Source organism: Cricetulus griseus, chromosome 6 (assembly GCF_003668045.3).
Source record: "Cricetulus griseus strain 17A/GY chromosome 6, alternate assembly CriGri-PICRH-1.0, whole genome shotgun sequence".
Lineage (NCBI taxonomy): Eukaryota > Metazoa > Chordata > Mammalia > Rodentia > Cricetidae > Cricetulus > Cricetulus griseus.
The window spans coordinates 143,887,869-143,906,061 of NC_048599.1; the positions used below are offsets into that span (position 1 = coordinate 143,887,869).

Here is an 18,193-nt window from a genome sequence, read left to right on the forward strand (position 1 = left end):
AGGCTGTAGAGTGGGATGGATATCTGCTGCCACCTCCAAACCGAGGGGACTCCTCAGCTTTCATTGGCAGAGAGACACGACTTGGTATGCAGTCGGTGCTCTATGGTAACTCCGCGTTGTCAACCTAGGATACAAGGTTGGCCACTTGTGGTGTCATCCATGCTGGAGCATGCCACAGGTGCTGACTTGAAGCGGCGACATTGGGGCAGGGGTTCAAAACACTGGTTGATGTCGGACTGCTGGGAGTCCCAGGCCAGCCTGGGCTCCACCGAGAAAACCCAGCAAAATTCCCACATTGTAGGAGCTTGGTCAGTGTGGGCCTCTGGGGAATGAGCGTGGGAAGGCATGTGGCTCTCTAGTGCAGGGGGCTTTCTAGTGGGTAGCTGGGTTTCAGCGGGCTGGAGCTGTATTGAGTGGACAGAACTGGCAGGATACTCGGGAGTCTTGTCTTTGGAAGGTAACTGCCCTCCTTGGGGATGGGCAAGTAATTGTTTGTGAGCCTTCAGCTTGTTCAGGCAAGTGTGCCTTTGGAGCCCTGTTACTCTTGAGTTACTTTAGTCAAGTCTCTGAGCCCCAGCTCTTGCATCTATAAAATGGGAATAATTACGACTGCTCGTGTATCTCGTGGGAGCCGCAGGTAAGATTCAACAGCAGAGCGTTTCCATCCGTGGGAAGGTGGTAGGTAGGCTTGTATATTCTTTGGTTTTGCTGGTCCCTTTTAATTCCTGACTTTCTTCCTCCTGTTGTGGCTTACAGAATTGTGACCCCGGCCCCGCCCCAAATTCTGTGACCAGCAAATGTTTTGATATTCTCTTTGTTACCCGAGTTCCCAAAAGCACGGGGCTAGTTTAGAAGAGGCAAGGAGCTCAGCCAGATTCTGAGGTAAAAGGGAGATCATAGACGGGCAGAGGATAACAAAGCAGGGGGAGGCGGGGCTGGGCGGACACGACCAATATTGGTCTTACTGTGAGTGATGACTGAGGCCTAGTTTGCCTCTTGGACTAACCCTGAGTAATTTGTTGGTCCCCACTTGGGTAAACAGTGACTTGCATCCGGGAGGGGGTGGGGGATTGTCTTACTTCATTTGGCATAATCGTTTTACTGAGTTTTAAGGAACTTCCGTGCCCCCTCAAGGCCCTTTATTCTCCAGCCATTTGGTTGTCCTGCCTCCTTCACTGGTCTGGTCCTAGTTTGCTGGTGGCTGGCAGGTTAGGGAAGACGAAGTCTACTCTCCCTGCCCCCAAGATTTTAATTCCTTGGGGAGCTCTAACATTCTCTGCGCTGTTTGTGTGGCACCCTGGTGGGGCCTGCCCTAGTCGTCTTCACTGTTCACTAGCCTGGAATGGGTGAGGGGAAATCCCAGGACACTTAGAGGCAAAAGCCTGGGAGAGTGGAGTTTCTGGAATGGCCGGTCAGAACTGGCTTCTGAGCCTTGGGCTTTGCTGAGGGATTTTTTTGTTTGGCCTCTTAACTGCCCTCCATCCATGCGCGCGCGCGCGCGCGTGCACACACACACACACACACACACACACACACACACGTCATTTTTTTCTCTGAAAGATTATTTTACTGTACTTTAAAGCTTTTTTATCCCCTAACACAAAGTACCAACTCCGGTTGCTAGTGGCTGTGGGTTGGTTACGTCTCCCATTGTTCTACCATTTAAGATTGATCATTCGGTGTTTCTATTTCAAACCAGAATAGACTGGGAAGACCTGTGCATGTATTTCTAAAATTCCATAAGGAGGCTCCTCTGCTGTCAACTGTTCGGATTGTGTTACAGGCCAGCAGGTATTAATAGGGCCTGTCCATAGCAGATCTTAAAACATTTTTCTCTTAAAAAAAGAAAGACGATGGCCAGCAGACATCTGATGGGTTTTGTACTGTGAGCTTGTTATTTTTGGTTTTGAAATGAATATTGTGTACAAAGGTAGGGCTTAGTGAGTCTAAAGGCCATTTTTTTTTTTTAGTTGATTATATTTATTGTATGTCTCTTTTCGTGTCCCATGGTACTCCTGTAGTGGGGCAGCCTGTGGGAGTTGGTTCTCTCTTTGGATCATGTGGGTCCTCGGGTTCAAACTGGTTGTCGGGGTTGGTGTCAGTCACCCTGACTACGGAGTCATCTCTTGGCCCTCAGTGTGTATTAGTGTTACTATTATTTGGGTTTGCATAGACTGGAGAGCATTTGGATGGGGTCACACATGGCCCATGGTGCTGGAAGCTTTCTGGGGCAGGGACATTGTTTACGATGAGCCTTTAGGATCCACAGGGGCACTTTGGCCTCCTCACCTGGGAGCTGGCAGACCTGGGCATCACCGCAGGTGATGCTGCTGTTGACACCATTGGTCACGTGGGAGATCTGTGTGCCAGGAGGGTGTTTTTGCCTTGGTGACTGGAATCAGGAGCCTTGCTTGGGCTTTGTTCTTACTGCACCTTTTTTTTTTTTTTTTTTTTTTTAAATCCTGTGATACCTGAGAAACGTGATTTCCCAAACCTCAGCAGTGCTGTAGGATGCTGGTGTGTGAAGCGTCTCATGTTGTGCAGGGTAAAGTCCACCTGAGTGGCTATTGTCTGGAGTGTTTGCCTCTGTGCCTCTCTCTGCAGCCAGCCTAGGTCCTTTATCCCTCCTTTCCAGACCACTGGCTTCTTCCTCTTTGGTGCTGGGAGAAGCTGAGTTGATTGCATTTTCAATTTTCCCGTCATGTGCCAGATACTCCATGGTCACTTATTTCCCTGCCAATGTGAAAGGCCCTTTAAAATAACGTTTCCAAACCCCTATGATTAAAGTGAAATCCCTGAAAAAATAAGCAAACACTGAAAAGGATTAATAAGAAAATACAAATAGAGACCACATAGTCTCACCCCCTAGACTATAGAACTAACATGTATATGTTGGCATCTTTACACACTGCATGGTTGGCAGCTTGGTTCTTCCTGTGAAGGTTGTATTTAATGCATCCGCAGTGATTTATTAAATCTGACAGTTTGTTAGGCAATTTGGTTGTTGTTACTTACCCTCCTTCCCATCAAACAAAACATTCCTGCCTTTTCTTATCTCTGATTAGCTCCCTGTAATGGGATTTCTGAGGCCAAAGGGTGCGAGGTTTTCTTCAGGAGTTTTCAGTACTTCCGACCTTTCTCTTCTGTCTTGAACCTCCAGGTTCTGGGTGGCTCTCTCCAGATCAGAGTCTTTTGATTTCCTAAGATTTATTTTGATTATTTTTAATTATGTTTATCTATGTGGGTATGTGCACGGGACTGTAGTGCTTGAAGAGTTCAGAAGAGTGTTGCATGCCCTGAAACTGAAATTATAGGTGATTGTTAGCAGCCTGATGTGGGTGCTACAAGCCAAACTCAATCCTTTGCAAGAAAGTAACTGATCTTAATGCTTCCCCATCTCTCCAGTCCCTGGTTCAAGGTTGTCATCACAGGCTGGATTGTAGACAAGGCTGCCTCAAACCCCGAATTGTTCTGTAGGTATGGCAGGAAGGCTCTCTGAAGAGAGATTTTGGGGGAGCATCTCAACGTCTCATTTCTTTTTTGGGGGAAGGTATGGATTAAAGGTGTGAGCTACCACCCCAGGGAGTGGGGTGAATGGGTAGTGGTTTCTTTTTTAGTTTCTATTTGTAGCACTCAGATGAGGCCTGGGATACATTTTGTAGGCCAGGCTGGCCTCAAACTCGCAGAGATGAGATCCAAGCCCCAGCATGGTGCTGCATGCCTTTATTCCCAGCCTGGTCTACAAAGTGAGTTCCAGGACAGCCAAGGTTACACAGAGAAGCCCTGTCTTGAAAATCAAAAACCAAAACAACAGAACGCCCCTCAAACCTCACAGAGATTCACCTGTTTCTGCCTCCTGAGAGTGCCGTGATTAAGGGTGTGGGCCACCTTGCTTGGCTCTGTAACCCAAGTGGGCCTTGAATTGGCAAAACTGCTTCCATTTCCATGTACCAAGATTACAGTGCTGCTTTTCCTTATCACACTTTTTACGATTTGTAAACAAAAGTTTTAAAAACAATTTATTTCTTTGTGTGTGAGTACAGTGTGTCTGCATATATGCAAGAATGTGCATGCTTGTGGAGGGTTGAGATTGAGTTTGGTGTCTTCCCAGGTCACTCTCCATTGTATGTTCCGAGGCATGGTCACTCGCACCCAGAACTCACTGCTCTGGCTAGTCTGCTTCCCCGACCTACCTCCGTGTGTACTGTACTGCAGGTGGCCGTCATGCTTCCCTGGCTTTCCTGGGGTGCTAGGTATTTGAACTCTAGTTTTCATGCTTGTGCAGCAAGTGCTTTACACACAACCATCTCTCCAGCCCCTAAGCAATTTTTATTGTGCTAAAAATTCCTTGTTTGTAAGTGTCCAGTTCAGTGGCATGAGGTCTAGTCACAGGGAGGGGCACACTCTCACTACTCACCAACTCCAGGTAGATCATCCTCCTGAACCGAAAGGCCATGCATTAGACACTCCCTTTTCCTCCCAGTGTCAGCAGCCGCCAGCCTGCTTTGTGTCTGGGTTTGGCCATTTTGGGTACCTTGCATAAGCAGGATAACCCACAGTTGATTATTTTATTTCTGGCCTACCTTATTTAGCATGCTCCCAAGGCTCATTCCATATTGTAGTGTGTTTCAGAACTTCCTGAGGCTGAGACAGGAGGGTCAAGAATTTCAGTGTAGTCTGAATTGCAGAGCTTGACCCTATCTTAAAAACAAACAACATGGATGGCCAGATGGCTCAGCAGGTAAAAGTGCATGCCATGAGACAGTGCAAGCCTGATGATGACCTGAGTTCGAATCCAGATAATGCTAGAAGGAGAGCACCATGCCTTCAGAGTTATCCTCTGACCGCCACTGTCATAAGGTGGCAGCCCCACCCCTTCACTGTCACACATGCACATACACTTTTTGTGTCCATGTGTATTCATCTGTATCAGACTGCTAGTAAGCACAGGTGGTTTTAATCTGCAATGCTCTCCATGCTCCCCGAACTCCCCGCCGAGGTTCGTGTAGTTGTTTTTGTGTAAGTGTGCTCTCAGGATCACCTGTAAGTAAGATGAACTAGAGAGTTGTGTAAGAGGGTATCATGAGAGGCCAGCAGAGTCAGGTTCAGCTCCACCTGGGAAAGTTGGGTTTCTCTTCTGGAGTTTGTGGCAGAATTGAAAGTAGTATGCTGAGGCCCAGGGTGTTAAAAATGGGTTTTACATTGAAATCAGAAACTGCAGATCCCTGGAGAGAACTCATGCTTTCAGGGTACTCAGGCCTTTTGAATATAGACATTCTGTAAGTGCTCAACCTCCCAGCATGCCTTGGATCTTGCCTTTGTACAGATGATGGGATGGAAGAAGGGGGCTGTGGTGAGTGCCCTTACCCAGGTTTCTTTGTGTTCCCCAGAGCTTTTTGGGCAGGTGGTGTTTATAGATGCTTAAAGTACAGCTCTGTTCCCACAAGGACAGAAAATACAGGCCTGTCTGGGAGGGACTGGGTCCCTCCTGCCTGGGTGACCTGTCTGGGACTGAATGAGCTCAGTGTTTAGAAGTCTCCAGGGAGAGCAGGGGGTTGTTTTGAGATACAATATGACATTTTCTGGTGTTTGTTTCCCTGATAAATTAATTACAAAAGTACATATGTGTATATATACAATACTGGTTTAAATACTGGAAAAAGTGAGTGTGCAAAGAGAAATGCAAACGTTTTTCTCCTAATCCCCCAGCAATAAGCACTGTTTACAGTTTACTGTGTTTATCCTGCCAGACTCTGGTAAATGTAGGATTAATGGGCTTGGGGAAAGACTAGTTTAGAAAGCAAACGGGGGTGGGGTGGGGTGGGGTGCAACTTTGGTGCAGAGATACAGTTGAGGGTCTGGGCTGCAGCTTAGCATTGGAGCACACATGAGGTCCTGGGTTCTGGAACCAGGGTTTCGAGAAACAAATGTCAACAGTGGATCACCTGGCTACATTAGATAGAGCCTGCACTTTCCAACGTTGTACCAAGGGTCTCTCCTTAGTAATAGAAACACATGGGACTTACTCTTAATATTTAGAAGTAATGCTTATTGGCTTATTTATTTATTTATTTTGGTTTTTCGAGACAGGGTTTCTCTGTGTAGCCTTGGCTCTCCTGGAACTTGGCTTTGTGGACCAGGCTGGCCTCGAACTCTCTGAGATCCACCTGCCTTTGCCTCTTCAGTGCTGGGCTTAAAGGCATGTGCCACAACCACCCAGTACTTACTAGGTTTTTAAAAAATGTACAAATGTATAAACAAAAAATAGTTCAATCGTCAAAAAATAGCTCAATCCTATGGCTCATATGTTATTTATAGACTTACTTATTTTTTTCAATTTTTTAAAGATTTTATTTATTTATTATGTATAGTCTTCTGCCTGCATGCCAGCAGAGGGCACCAGATCTCATTCAAGGTGGTTGTGAGCTACCATGTGGTTGCTGGGAATTGAACTCAGGACCTCTGGAAGAGCAGTCAGTGCTCTTAACCGCTGAGCCATCTCTCCAGCCCAACTTACTTATTTTTTTAAAAAGAGGTCTCACTGGCTTGCTCGGGATTGACTATATAGACCTTATCTTTAGCTCACAGAGGTCCATCTACCTCTACCCTGAGTGTTGAGATGAAAGGCTCATGCCACTGCACCTTAATACATATATTAAGATGGGTGTGGTGGCTTATGCCTTTCTTTAATCCCAGCACTCAGCAGGCAAAAGGAAAAGTTGTTTAAAAAATACAGTGAAGAAAAGATGGTAGCACACATTGTAATCTTGGTACTTGGGAAGTAGAGGCAGGAGGATTGCCATTTTGTCTTATTAGGGTTTCTATTGCTGTGATGAAACACCATGACCAAAAGGCAAGTTGGGGAGGGAAGGGTTTATTTGGCTTATACTTCAGCATTGCTGTTCATCACCAAAGGCAGTCAGGACAGGAATTCAAACAGGGCAGGAATCCCAGAAGCCGGAGCTGATGCAGAGGCCATGGAGGGATGCTCCTTACTGGCTTGCTCCCCGTGGCTTGCTCAGCCCACCTTTTTTTTTTTTTTTTTAAGATTTTATTTATTTATTATGTATACAGTCTATACCATCTTTTGCCTGCATGCCAGCAGAGGGCACCAGATCTCATTCAAGGTGGTTGTGAACCACCACGTGGTTGCCGGGAATTGAACACAGGACCTCTGGAAGAGCAGTTGGTGCTCTTAACCTCTGAGCCATCTCTTCAGCCCTTCATCTAATTTTAATATCCTATGAAGTGTAATTGTTGTCACTCTCATCTTAACCGCTGAACCATCTCTCCAGCCCCTCAGCCCACCTTTCTATAGAACCCAGGACCAGCAGCCCAGGGATGGCCCCATCCACCATGGACTGGACCTTCCCTCACTAATTGAGAAAATGCCTTATAGCTGATCTCACAGAGTCATTTCCTCAGCTGAGGCTCCTTCGTCTCTGACGACTCTAGCTTGTGTCAAGTTGACACTCAAAACCAGCCAGTGCATCATTCAAGGCTAACCTAGGTTACACAGCCGAGTATGGTTGTGCACACCTTTAACACCAGTACTGGGGAGGTAGAGGCAGGAGTGTCTCCAACTCTGTGAGTTCCAGGCCAGTCATGGATATATAGTGAGATCCCGATTCAGAAATTGTGAGAGTGTGTGTGTGTGTGTGTGTGTGTGTGTGTGTGTGTGTGTGTGTATGTGTGTGTTTGTGAGCAAAAGTATACGTACATGAGGGAATGTGCCATGGTGCACATACAGAAGTCAGAGGACAGCTTCCTCTTCAGAAGGGTGATGTGTATTAAATAGCCTATAAGGGTGTTGGCAGACTGCTCCTTGAGCAGTGTCTTAAGAATCCTAATCTGCCCTTTGTGCAGCTGTATCTGTTGGTATACGGTAGGCTTGAGGTAGTGTTCCCAGTGCCAGGCCTTTGGAGTCTTCTTGGAAGGTAGTAGGTTAGAGGTTGTGATGTGTTGGTCAGAATTGATTTGTGGATGTGGGCCTGTCGTGCAGGGAGCTGCTCTGGTCTGTCAGATGAGAACTGTGTGCAGCCCAGAGGAGGGGGTAGTGGGAACTGTGGGCTAAAAAGATAATCCTCGGTGTTGATGTGAACTTCTGGCCCTTTCTTACTGGAGCCTGGTGCACACAGTCCACAGACTGCCTGCCTCTCTTTGGAGTTTTCTGTGGCCCCCTGGTGATGTGCAGTCTCCAGTGGAATGTGTTTGGATGCTAGGGCTTTTTAGAATCTCCTGTAATGGCCTTACACAGATTTTCCCAACTCTATATTTTTATTATTAAAATTATTACATATTTAGCTGGGCAATGGTGGTGCATGCCTTTAAATCCCAAGACTCAGGAGACAGGCAGGGAGATGATCTCTGAATCTGAGGACAACCTGGACTATAGAGTGAGTTCTAGGCTAGCTCCGCAGAGAAAAGAAACCCTGTTTGAGAAAAACACAATTATTACACATTTGTCTGTGTGTGTGCACACTCTACACGTGTGGGAGGAAGCTAGAGGACAATTATGGGAGTTGCTTCTCTCCTATCATGTAGGTTCCAGGGATTGAACTGGAGTTGTCAGGTCTGGCAGCAAGTGCCTTTACCTGCTGAGCCTCTGTATTTTAGTTTAGTTTTTTGAGACAGGGTCTTGTGTTGCTTAGGTTGGCCTTTAACTCCTTAGGAAGTCAAGGATGATCTTGGCTTGGTTGTGGCTTTGCCACACCTAAAACATAGAATGATTGAAGAATCAGATCTGGTGAGGCCTTGGGGGGTGGTGGTGTCGGGTGCTGGGAAGGGGCTGACAGGGCTGAAGTGTGCACCAGAGGAGACCGTTTAGACTTCAGCACTGTCATTTCAGCGTGATGTTTCTGTGAACTCACATCTAGGAGTTTACTGGAAGAGAGGCATGGTCCCCACCCCACCTATGCCCTCTACAGTGGGTACAGGATCTGCTTCGGGGTTCACTGCCTTCAAGTCCAGAAGTTCTGCTGCTTTAAGCTGTTGACCTGGGGCTAGTTATTTAATCTTTTTTTGCTCTGCTCTGCTCGATTGTAGAATGCTATAGCAGCACCTTCATAGAATGGGGGAGAGGATTTGGAAGGTCATGTTCTTAAGTGTTTGTAAGGCACCTGGCACGAGGGAAGCAGGCTCTCAGTAAACAGGAGAGCTATTAATGGCCCTGAACTCAAGGGCTCAGGGGTTTGGAGTAGGCAGGCTGCACACTTGGGACTCCTTTGTTTACTAGATGCTGAGGCTTCTAATAGTGCTAAACTCTGTGCTGTAGCCACAGATCCAACAGCCACACCTTTCCTCTAGGGCGCAGACCCCTTAACCAATACTGGCCTTCCTGGGAAGCAGGTACCCTGGGCTCTTTCTGCCACTAACATCTCCAAGAATTCCACTGCCTCTTTAGTGCCCAGTAAGGGTGTTTGATCGCTGGTCGGGCTCTTCCTGGAGTCTTTTCTCATGGAGAAGGAGTGAAGGCAGGTGTCAGGGCCCCGGGCTCCGGCTGTTGGGAGGCTCTGCAGCTAGCTGGCCACAGTTCTCAGTTGGTCTCCAGCAAATGAAGTTCTCTTCTTAGCCCTCTCCCCAACTTGGAGTAGGACCATGAATACATGACCTCTTAGTTCTGGGAGACTCATTTCTTTAGCTGCTGTGTGAGGATGCAGCTGCCTCATTTCACCAACTGTCACAGTGCATTGCTGTGCAGATTGACATACTGTCACAGCGTGGGGACCCTGGACAACCAGTAGTGGTATATAGTGTGGGCTCTGCATTTTTTACTTCACTGAGGCCCCCAAAACAAGATTTCAGTGAACATTCAGGCTTGTTACAAAGATCTAAAGACTTGCATAACATGGGAAGTAGAAAATGAAAGTGGTTGCTTCCTCCCTCCTGCAATCCAGAAGACTACTGTCCTGAGAACAGTCCCCAACACAGCTGTTGTAGCTACCACAAGAACTGCACTTGTGACACCTGCCTGAGTCTGTGACACCTGCCTGTGTGTAAACACCTATCAGATGTGGCTCCCTTGGAAAGAGGCACTGTGCTGCTTTGGGCATCCTGAATGAATCATGGTGCTGCTCTAGCGAGGCTGACTGGGAACAAAGAACAGATATAATTAGCTGATGGGTTCTGTGCTCCTGAGATCTCAGAGCTTTCCATTTGTTGCTGACATTCAAGGCCCGGGAATGGGACAAGGTTGGTCGAGTCTCCAGGACGTAGACTGGTTAGGATACGATTTTATTGGTTCAGGCAGGTATGATGGGGAGTTCTGTTTGTGGGATAAATGTCTATGAGTGAACAATGTGATATTTCTTCCTTTTTTGAGACAGGGTTTCTGTGTGTAACATCCCTGACTGTCCTGGAACTTGTTCTATAGACCAGGCTGGCTTCAAACTCACAGAGATCTGCCTGCTTCTGCCTCCCAAGTGCTGTGATTAAAGGTGTGTGCCACCACAGCCAGGCATAATATTTATTTTTAAAGATTTATTTTTTGTTTCGTGTTCTTGACTATCTTGCCTTCATTTGAGTCTGTGGACCACTTGCATGCAGTACCCAAGGAGGCCAGAAGAGGACATTAGATTATCCCAAAACAGGTGTTAACAGAAAGCTGTGCGCTGCCTTGTGGGTGCTGGGATTGAAGCCTAGGACCTCTGCAAAAGCAGCAATTTCTCTTAACCGCTGAGCCATCCTGGGCTCTGATATTTCATAGGAATAAGTAGATCAGGTATTTTCAGGATCATAGTTTACTGGACCCATCAGTTCCTTTGGGGAATGCTTGGTCCTTATTTTGAGTTTTTTCAATCTTTGTTCCTTCTGACCTGGTCTTGTCTGATGTGTAGCCCAGTGGCCATCACTGCCCTGCCTTTTCTCTGAGGCATTGAGAAGAAACTGGGTTCCCCGTAGAACCCTTTGTTGGGGATCAGCGAGACCAGCTCAGCATTTTTTCCCTTTCCCACCTTCAAAATTTTACCTTTATTTTCCTGAAAGGGAAGGAGACCTTGTTGGGGCTGGTTCCTTCGAGAATCTTTGTAAACAATCCTCTGGAGAGGGATGTGGCTCTGAGGGAGAGGAGGAAGGGCATTGCCATCTTGGTTGTGAGGACGGCTGCCCTGTGCAGTCTCAGGTGTTCAGCCAGCCTGGTAGGTGAGGCCTCACTCGTGTTAGATGGAGCTCAGAGTGGCCTGTGGAGAGGGATCTCCTTAGGGATGTTTGTTTTTTTTAATCTCCCTGTGGAACCCAGGCTGACTTTAAATCAAAGCCGTTCTCCTTGAATCTGCTGCCTCAGTGCTGAGATGATAGGTGAGGGCCTCTACATCTGACCCCTCAGGGATGGCTTCTCACAGCAGTCACCATTGCCAGCTTTTACCTCCTCAGCAGCACAGCAGTCCAGGGTGCAGAAGGAAAAAGTGGGTTTTCCTCCCCAGCGCCCTTAGCATCACTTCCCACCCTCTCCTGCCTTTCAGTTCTTTGAACACAAACAAAAAAATGTAGTTTGTTGCTGGGCAGTGGTGGCACATGGTTTTAAATCCAGCACTCGGGAGGCAGAGTAAGGTTGATCTTTGTTAGTTCGAGGCCAGCCTGGTCTACACAGTTAGTTCCAGGACAGCCAGGGCTACACAGAGACCCTGTCTTGAAAAACCAATTAAAAAAAAAATGTGGTTTGTGGAAATGTCAGGTGGCACACAAGTACTGGCCCAGGTGTGTAAAGTGTGACAGCCGATTGATTACTCTCCTGTGCTGTCCGGGAGCCAGGTGGCGCAGAAGGTGGAGGTGCTGGCTCCAGGCATCATGTCAGGAGTGAGTTATGGTGGATGGTGAGAGCTGACTCCCACAGGTTGCCCCCCCTCCAAAATAACAAATAAATAAAGCATGATAAAAATTATGTCTTTTGAGATAGGGTCTCAATGTGTATCCCTGGCTAGTCTGTACCTCACTCTGTAGACCATGCTGGCCAGGAACTCACAGAGATCCGCCTGCCTACCTCTTGAGTGCTGGGATTAAGATGTCTGCCACCACCCTAGTTGTTTGAAAAAAGAATTTTTAAAGCCACAATTTTTTGTTGTTGCCTCTCAGGATTGAACTTAGGTCTGGCAGCCTTCATGGTACGTAAGCAATCTTCCTGAGCCACACCCCAGTCCTGGCTTCAAGTTTTATTCTATAGATGTAGAAAGTTAACTAAGTTATCCTACAGCTGGAGTCCATCTCCTAATAATATTCTCCAGTCGTCTGAGAAATGGCTATGCAGGGTGGCAGATAAATGCTCTTGTGGCATATACCAACCGTCCTTCAGGTGAGAGCAACTGGGCGTTCTTTATTTTTGGTTTTCTAGACAGGGTTTCTTTGTGTAGTCCTGGCTGTCCTGGAACTCACTCTGTAGACCAGGCTGGCCTCAAACTCAAGATCTGCCTGCCTCTGCCTCTCAGTGCTGGGATTAAAGGGGTGCGCCACTACTACCTGGCTGAAGCTTTCTTTTCTTCTGTCTTTCCTTTTCTTATTTATTTAGACAAGGTCTTACTGTGTAGCCCAGCTGGCCTGGAACTAACAGCAGTCCTGCTGTCTCAGCTTTCTTACTGCTAGGATCATAGGCATGGGCTATTTTACCTGGGCGTCTGTTTTTGTTATTTTAGGCTCTGTGATTGGAGATTTTGTTTGCTTGTCTGAATTTGGGGCTTTGCTTCGAGTGTGATAGAGCTCCTCTCTGAAAATATCACATGTCTGTGCTCTGATTTGTGAGCTGATGTCTTCTGCACTATTTTGAGTGGGCTCCAGGCTGTGGGAATTTATGTATATTTTTTCACTTTTGTGTTTATGAATTCATCTTTAAATTGCTTTGCATATTTAGGTTCATGTCAGTTGTATTTTTATGTGTGGATTGTCCCCCACCTTTGTAAGGTGGCTCTCTTCACTTTTTATTTGGTCTCTTATCCAAAATTGTGTTTGTGGGTTTCACTCACATAGCCTTGTATTTATTTGTTCTCACCACTGAATAGTATTTGGTTCTGTGAGTATAGTGTTTGCTTGCTGCAGTGGGTGACAGGCATCTGGCCTATTTCTGTTTAGCTCCTCCAGATCATTGTTAGTCTCGTGTGTGTGTGTGTGTGTGTGTGTGTGTGTGTGTGTGTGTGTGTGTGTGTGTGTGTGTCACAGGCAGGGTGTGGCAGTGGTGCAGGTACATTTCCAGTCATGGCTTGGTTATCACAGAGCTGTCAGTGCAGACAGCTACCATAACCCCACACGATTGCCAACCCATGAGTCCTTTAAGGATGTAATTTCTGACTAAATTGATCTGTAGATTCTTGTAATTCCAGGGACAATCCCAGCAGGCTTTTTCATTCCCTGTTAGCATTTGTTTGGAAATAGGCAAACTGATTTCTCAAATTTCTTTGAAAATGCAAAAAGCCAAGAATAATCAGAGAATTCCTGGAGAACAGAGCTGAGGGACTGTCCCACCAGGTATGACGATTTTGCCAAAATGGCAGTAATAAAGGCAGTGACTTATGGACAAAAAAAGAGACAGTTCATTGAGCTGATGGAAAGGAACGTCTAGAAACAGATGTCACTACTTGAGATAATCCACTGTCTCAGCCCCTATGTGCTAGTTATCTCCCTGTTACTGTACTACATACCTGTGCTAAGTTACTTAACAAGGAGAAAGGTTTATTTTGGCCCATAGTTTTTCAGCTTCTAATCCGTGACCTTGCCATGACCCTGTAACAAAGTGGTATGTGTTGCTGGGAGCATGTAACACTCAACACATTACCAACCAGGGAGTAAAAAAAGAGGAAAGCTAGGCATAGTGGTGCACACCTTTAATCCCAGCAGTGGGAAGGCAGGAGGCAGAGGCCATTGGATCTGAGGTTGAGACTAGCCTGCATACTTAGTGAGTTCCAGAACAGCCAGGGCTGTGTAGAGAGACCCGGTCTCAGAAGGGTTGGGGAAGACTGGCCTTTTATGGCTCCTTTGGTCTGAAGACCAGCTGTTAAGCCCACTTCTTAAAGGCCTGCGATTTCCCGGAGTACCATCTTAGGCTGGGGTGGGGTGGGGTGGGGTCAAGGTTTGACTTGTGTGACCTAGTGGTATTTTTGATCAGTAGTCTCACACCTTGGAGCCTCTGTCCTGGTCTTCTTCGCTGGGGCTGTTTGCCTGCAGCACTGCTGCCTTGTCAGGTGTATTGTGGCTGTCACTCCGGAGCCTATCCTCTAGATACTATGTGCATCATTTTAGAGACCCAGGCATCCAAAGGCAGCGACTTTCTTAAAACAGTGAGGATGTTTCTCACCTGAGAAAGGTTAAGTCCAGAAGCAGGCAGCATTGGGACTCACTGGCCCAGTGCTTTTTGCCCTTTAGGGCTCAGCCTTATTTATCACTAAAAACTAGGGACTGAGTTAGCCATCTGGGCTGTCCATCTGGGCTGGACAGAGATGGCTTGGTGATGTTTGCTGTCTTGTCTGATTAGAGGACAATCCTGGGTACCAGTTGAGTTGGGGGAGGAACCTATGGATTCTTGCATATGAGTCTGAAAGGTGGTTTTTCTTCCCATACGTTTCCATAACATCTGCTGACTGTTGGGTTCTAGGTTTGTATTAATTACTTCACTGGCTGCTGCAGCAGAAGCAACAGGATAAGTTTATCCAGTTCAAGGGTAGTCTGGTAGGGGGAGGCAGTCATGGCCGCAGGAGTGTGAAGTCATGGTGCTCCCTCCCAGCCAGGGCTCAGAGGATGAGGTGGACGCTGCTGCTCAGCTCACTTTCTCTTTTTCATTCAGTCCAGTGCTGCCCTAATCTAGAAGCTTCCTCAGACACACCCCCCACACACCCCCAGGGGCTAGTTTCCATAATCAGAAACTGTCACAAGTTGGGAGTCATTGCTTCCTTTCATTCTATAGGGGGCCCAACTGGGGTAGAGACAGACTGAGAAAACATGGCAGGGATTTGTCTGGGATTTTATGTGCACTGTGAGCTCTTTCTGTGCACTTGATTAGTCTTTGGTTTCTCTGGTTTTTCAGCTCTGAAGATTTTTCTTTTTTAATTTTATGGTTTTTTTTTTTTCCCCCTCTTGCTTGGCTTCTGGTTTTGCTTAGCACCCTGTCTAGCCCCCATATCCTTTGGCCTTTTTTAGCCTGTTTACCTAGTGGGGAATCTGACTGATACACTTGCTCGGTCCTCTTCCTTTCAGAGGCAGCCACTACTTTGTGGCACTCTGGGGTGCTCCCTCCTAATAGGGCAGACCCCTCTGCAGCACTTAACCTTGTAGCATGTCAGTTTGCTGCTGTCAAAATTGCCCCAGAATTTCATTTATTCATTTTCATTTTGGAGGGTATGTGATCCTTGAGCAGAATGAACACCCTGGATGTCTAGATGATGTTTTTCTGAGTCCAGCACAATGGGACTAGTGGCCATTTTTTTAGATGAGCATTCAGAGTCCCAGATGAAAGTCATTTGTCACAGCCTCCTCACAATGCCTACGCCGCCCCTCTAAGAAGAATGCTACGTGGCACACCAGTTGAAGCCTTCAGTAGCACAGGCTCTGTGTTCATTTGAGGTGTTGGCATGTCACCTGGCCACCGACTCTGAAGTAGCCATCTGTTCCCATCTCCCTGGCTCCATTCAACCCCGTGTTCTGGCAGTGAAGCCTTTTCCAGAGGCCCCACTTCACTTCCATGAGGTGGGAGTTCCCAGAGCAGCCAGGCTGTTCCTGGGGGATCATAGGAGCATTCCTAGGCCCTGCCTGCTTGTTCTGGGTTGTGTTGAACTGAGGAGGAGGCAGTGACTGGAAGGTAGACAGGCTGGAGAAAGTTGTTTCCTGCCCGAGGCCCACAAACCTCATCCCTGGCTGCCCAAATTCCAGCTTGCTGTGGGTGACATCATCCACAGAGAGGCTTTCATGTAAACAGTCCCAGCTGGGCCGCTCAAAGACAGCTGCAGCTGGCCGGATGGCAGCCTCTGAATGTCTCTCTGCTTGTCTGTCTCTAGTTTCTTTTATAAATTTCCCATATACACACATGTACATCTATCTTGTCTGTCTATTGTGATTTTGAGACAGGATTTCTCTGGCTGTTCTGGAGTGCTCTTTGTAGACTAGGCTGCCTCACAGAGGTCTGCCTGCCTCTGCCTCCCAAGCACTGGGATTAATGGCGTGTGCTGAAACTACCCAGCTCCTTGATTTTTCTTTCTTTCTTTTTTTTTTTTAATAATTGTTTTCTGTGCTGGGGATGGACTTTGGGGTCTTGTGTGTTCTAGGTGAGCACTCTGCCACTGAACTACAAACTAGCCCTCATTGAACTCTTGAAATGAGAACCCAAACCATAGAAGAAGAGAGTAGTAACTGGAAGCAGGTAATTGACATTGTGGCAGAGTATTTCTGAGAATTGGGCAGTTTTGCCTGGAGGTGAGAGATGGGGCCGTGTGCCTAGGAGGGGCTTCCTGGGATTAAGTTTCTGTGTGTGTGCACTCTGTGTGTGTGTGTGTGTGTGTGTGTGTGTGTGTGTGTGTGTGTGTGTGTACATGCATGCACCTGGGCTGTGCACAGATGTAAAAAGCCAGAGGAGAATGTTTCATCTTCCTCTGTCACTCTCTGCCTTAGGGCCTGAGTCAGGGTCTCATGGAACCAGAAGCTAGCCATTTGAGTTAGGTTGGCTTGTTAGTGAGCTTCCTAGTGCTGGAATTACAGGTGTGTACAGCTGGGCTTGGCTTCTTTGTGAATGCTAGGGACACCTGCATGCAGCATGAAAAATTTAAAGCTATATCAAGTGTGTGTTTCATTCGTTTGGGAGAAAACCAGAGCTGGTGAGCATCCACACTTATTGTCCCTACGTCCCTTACGTAGGAGCCTTGAAACTGGGGCAGTTTGGTGGTGTTTAAAATGGAGTCACAGTGGAGTGCTGTTCTCAAGAGAATCTTTCGAGAATTACAGTACACCAGGCTTCTTTCTACGGGCTCATACAGGGGCTGGCCCATGGATCCCATGCCATCACGGCTTTGTTCTTATGATTTCTGGAGGTGTACACCAGTGTGGGGACAGGACCTTGGTGTATGGAGGAGCAGGGGTTGGGGCTAGCTATAGTAAGTCTACCTAGCACAGGAAGGAGCCCCAGGGTGGGCAGATGTTGTTTTGGGGAAGCTGAGGCCTCAGTGACTAGAGATGAGAGGTGCTGTGAGGTCCACAGGGTGGGTGCTGGCAGTCAAGAGAGAGAAGCCTAGGCCATGTGTGATATTTATGCTCTGTGTAGCCCCAGGTTGGCCTGAAACCCTGTATCCTTCTGCTTCAGCCTTAGTGCTGGGCTTTGTAGATCACCAACCCCAGCTCATTGTCTTGTTCCTAAAAATTGACCTGGCAAGTTCATCTTGTGTGTATCTGTGTTGTGCATCTAGCCTTGTGCAGGCTATACAGGTTTTTTATCACTCAGCTATTTTCCTGGCTGGACCCTTTCATCCTGTATTTAATCCCTGAGGAATCTGGCCTTAAGTCACAACCAGTGTTGGGTAGAGGCAAGCTGCAAACCCAGTGTTTCAGAGATGTGACCCAGGAGAAGTGGACTGGGAAAGTGGGTGAGCAGTGCTCAGCATGAACAAATTGCTATCTGAACTGTAGCCCTGATGGAAGAAGGGGACTGGAGACTAGGAATGGAGATCGGTGTGTGGTCAGGCATGCAGAAAGGGCTTGTGAAGGAGAATTGGGCCTGGGAAGAGGCCCCCTTTCTTATTTTAGTTTTTGGTGCATCTTTGGGCTTGGAGTCCTCTGGTGGTATCTAATGGCTCTGTAATAAACCCTGGTTCATTGAAACCTACATTCAGACCTGTATCCTCTGGCTCATTTTGAAGTAGTTTGTTGTTTGTTTCTGGGGATGGTGGGCTTTCTTTTTGTAGCCCTGGCTATCCTGAAACTTGCTCTGTAGACTAGATTGGCCTTGAACTCAGGGATCCACAAGCAGATCGTCACAAGGTCTTCCACAGCCGAAAGACTTGGTTGTGGTGTTTCAGGCCTGGGCTGAGTCAGCTGTCTAGATGGGCCAGCTTTTGACTCAGAACAGAGAGACATGTGGGCTCCCTGGAGCTTCCTAAGCTGATGGCTTGAGAGTCAGTTCTCTCCTTCACCTGACTGAACTCAGGTCACCAGCCCTGAGACAAGCGCTTGTATCTGCTGGGCCATCTTACCTGCCCAACCCCTGCTTTTCTCTCTTTCTTTCTTTGAAGGTGTA

General features: G+C 47.3%; 1 protein-coding gene across 9 annotated transcripts in view; it reads left to right on the forward strand.

Annotated features, from left to right (window-relative positions):
- The window catches only part of Prrc2b (proline rich coiled-coil 2B), a 77,403-nt gene that overhangs the window by 1,088 nt on the left and 58,122 nt on the right, over positions 1-18,193 (forward strand). The window contains exon 1 of one of the 9 annotated variants that reach the window (XM_027423846.2): positions 183-882. The exons of the other annotated variants lie outside the window; for them this stretch is intronic. The gene's annotated coding sequence lies outside the window, so the exon portion shown is untranslated. Of the gene's footprint in view, positions 1-182; positions 883-18,193 lie in introns of those variants that run through there. 9 annotated transcript variants of the gene reach the window in all.